Source organism: Myotis brandtii, unplaced genomic scaffold, assembly GCF_000412655.1.
Source record: "Myotis brandtii unplaced genomic scaffold, ASM41265v1 scaffold194, whole genome shotgun sequence".
Taxonomy (NCBI): Eukaryota; Metazoa; Chordata; class Mammalia; order Chiroptera; family Vespertilionidae; genus Myotis; species Myotis brandtii.
This window is the reverse complement of record NW_005357232.1, coordinates 3,090,644-3,093,725: the sequence shown is the minus strand read 5'-3', so window position 1 is coordinate 3,093,725 and position 3,082 is coordinate 3,090,644. Positions and strand designations below refer to the sequence as shown.

Below are 3,082 nucleotides of genomic sequence, written 5' to 3'. Positions count from 1 at the left end.
AGCTCCCTTCTGTACCGCTTGGCCTCCATGTTGTCCTCAGTCTTCCCTCGCAACTGGTATATGCAAATTAACCGCCATCTTTTAGCTTCTATAATTGAAACATTGTATCTTTTGGAGCTGTTGCTTCAGGAGCTCAGAGCCAGGCGGCAGCAGGCGGGGAACCTTGGCTTCCTCCATCACTGGAGCAAGCAAGCCTCATGTTCCGCTTCAAGCTGCCTGGCTGCCGGCCGCCATCTTGGCTGACAGTTAATTTGCATAAGGATATGCTGATTAGCCAATGGGAAGGGTAGCAGTCGTACGCCAATTACCATGTTTCTCTTTTATTAGTGTAGATATATATATATATATACACACACACACACACACACACGTATATATATTTTCTTACTTCAGTTTGAACCTGTGAAAACTTTGTGCTAAAACCATTAATGTAGACAGTTGGAGGCAATGAAAGGGTTTTAATTCATCTAGTACCATTATTTTCATTTTAGAACGATCACACTGGGATGGAGGCAGTTAGCCTGTAGGTAGGAAGTCCAGACAGTATTTTATTAAAATTATTCTAGTAAGCACAACAATGTGAATGTACTTAAGACCACAAAACTGTACACTTTAAAAATAGTTAAACTGGCAAATTTTATGTTATGAAGATTTGAACCAGAGCTGCAGCCATGAAGATGGAAAGAAGGGGATGAATTTGAAAGATATCTAGAATACGGAATCAAAAGGACCTTGTGACTTTTGAGAGTAGGTCAAGTGAGATGAGGTGGTCAAGAAGGATGGCTCCCAGGTGTCTGGTTTTCGTGAATAGACAGACAGCCTTCTGTTGACCAACACAGTGGAGAGGAAGAGCAGAAAATTTTGTTGGGGAGTATGTGTGTGTGGAGGATGAATTCAGTTTGGTACGTACAAATTTGACATGTTGGTGGAACAGTAAGTAGGGATGGTAAGTAGGCAATGTATATAAGAGTATATGTTGAAGAAAGAATTCTAGGTTTGTGACACAGATTTCAATTCAATCAATAAGCATCTGTTTTGTAATTTCTATGTACCAGTTATTGTTCTAGCACTGATTATTCAAAAAACAGGACATGGGCCCTGCTTGTAAGAGAAATAAGGAGGGAACGTAGATCTTTATATGGATAACTTTAGTAAGTTACTGGTAAATGCCATCATAAAAGGATAAGCACAGTATTAAACAGAAAGGGTAAGAAAGGTTCGGGAAAGAAGGAGTCTTAAAAGCTTCATGATGATGCCTGAGTTAAGTATTGAAGGATAAAAAGGAAAGAGTCACATTGAGAAGGCTGGTATGGGAGGGGGTAAGGCAGGCATTCCAGGAAGAAAAAATAATGTGTGTGAAGGCACAGAGGAAGGAAAGCATGATGTGTCAAGTCCTGCCAGTAGTATGGTTTCTTAGGATCATGCAGTAGAGGAGGCTGAGAATAGCTGAAATGAGGCTGGTGGGCCATAACTAGGTTTTGCTCTAAGTTGCAACTGAAGCCATTGAAGTGGATGGAAATATTTAAAGAGAGAAACAAAGGAGAAGTGAGATGGGAGGAAGACAGAACTAAAGTGAAAACAAATATTTAAAGTAAAGAGGTTGACAAGAGAATTTGAGAAAACAGGAAAGTAAAAGATGGATCAAGAGTAGGTGCTGTAACAGAATCCAGAGAAGAGAATTTCAAGAAGGGCGTGATCAACAGGGTTAAATACTTAAACCAGATCAAAGTGAAAAGTATGCATTTGATTAGGGAATGACAACCTTTTCAGGGCAGTTTTAATAGCATGATGGAAGTAGGAGGAAGCCTGAATGGAATGTGAAAAAGTGAAGACTAACTAAAGGCTGTTTTATAAGAGCTTGGTTAGAAAGTAAAGTGGACTGCAGTTATAGGGGGATGTTAGGCTGAAGACATTTTTAAAGAAGTGGATGGCACAGGAATATGTTTATGGGTTATGGGAGGGAAGACTATTGGAAGACACTAAAGTACAAGGGATGAACATGATACCTTTTTTAAAATTTAAATTCTTTATTGTTTAAAGTATTACATAAGTCTGCTTTTTCACCCGTTGACCTCTGCCCGACTGCCCCCACCCCCCAGCATATGCCCTCACCCTTCCACCCCACACCTGTCTGTGTCCATTGGTTATGCTCATATGCATGCATATAAGTCCTTTGGTTGACTTACCCCCTCCCCCAACCCCTCCCTGCCTTCCCACTGAACTTTGATCATGTGTTCCATGCTTCTTTGTCCCTGTATATATTTTTGTTCATCAGTTTATGTTCTTTATATTCCACAAATGAGTGACATCATGTGATATTTATCTTTCTCTGAATGGCTAATTTCACTTAGCATAATGCTGTCCAGGTCCATCCTCTATGACTCTGGTTATACTTTTGTTCATCAGTTTATGTTGTTCATTATATTCCACAAAGGAGTGAGATCATGTGATATTTATCTTTCTCCGACTGGCTTATTTCACTTACCATAATGCTCTCCAGTTCCATCCATGCTGTTGCAAATGGTAAGAATTACTTCTTTTTTTTTTTTACAGCAGTGTAGTATTCCATTGTGTAGATGTACCACAGTTTTCTAATCCACTCATCTGATGGTGGGCAATTAGGCTGTTTTCAAATCTTTGACTGAATGCACCCATTTTTTTGCTGTTTTTCCTTTCTTCTTTTATTAATAAATGTAGACCCAATAAAAAAGACCAGTTGTAAATTGTGCTGCTATGAACATAGGGGTGCATATATCCTTTCTGATTGGTGTTTCTGGTTTCTTGGGATATATTCCTAGAAGTGGTATTACTGGGTCAAATGGAAATCCCATTTTTAATTTTTTGAGGAAACCCCACATACTGTTCTCCACAGTGGCTGCACCAGTCTGCATTCCCACCAGCAGTGCACGAGGGTTCCTTTTTCTCCGAATCCTCTCTGGCACTTGTCGTTTGTTGATTTGTTGATGATAGCCATTCTGACAGGTGTGAGATGGTACCTCATTGTTGTTTTGATTTGCATCTCTCAGATGATTGGTGACTTTGAGCATGTTTTCATATGTCTCTTGGCCTTCTGTATGTCCTC

General features: G+C 39.8%; 1 protein-coding gene across 4 annotated transcripts in view; it reads right to left on the bottom strand.

Annotated features, from left to right (window-relative positions):
- The window catches only part of MIPOL1 (mirror-image polydactyly 1), a 328,064-nt gene that overhangs the window by 8,925 nt on the left and 316,057 nt on the right, over positions 1-3,082 (bottom strand). The window lies entirely within an intron of this gene.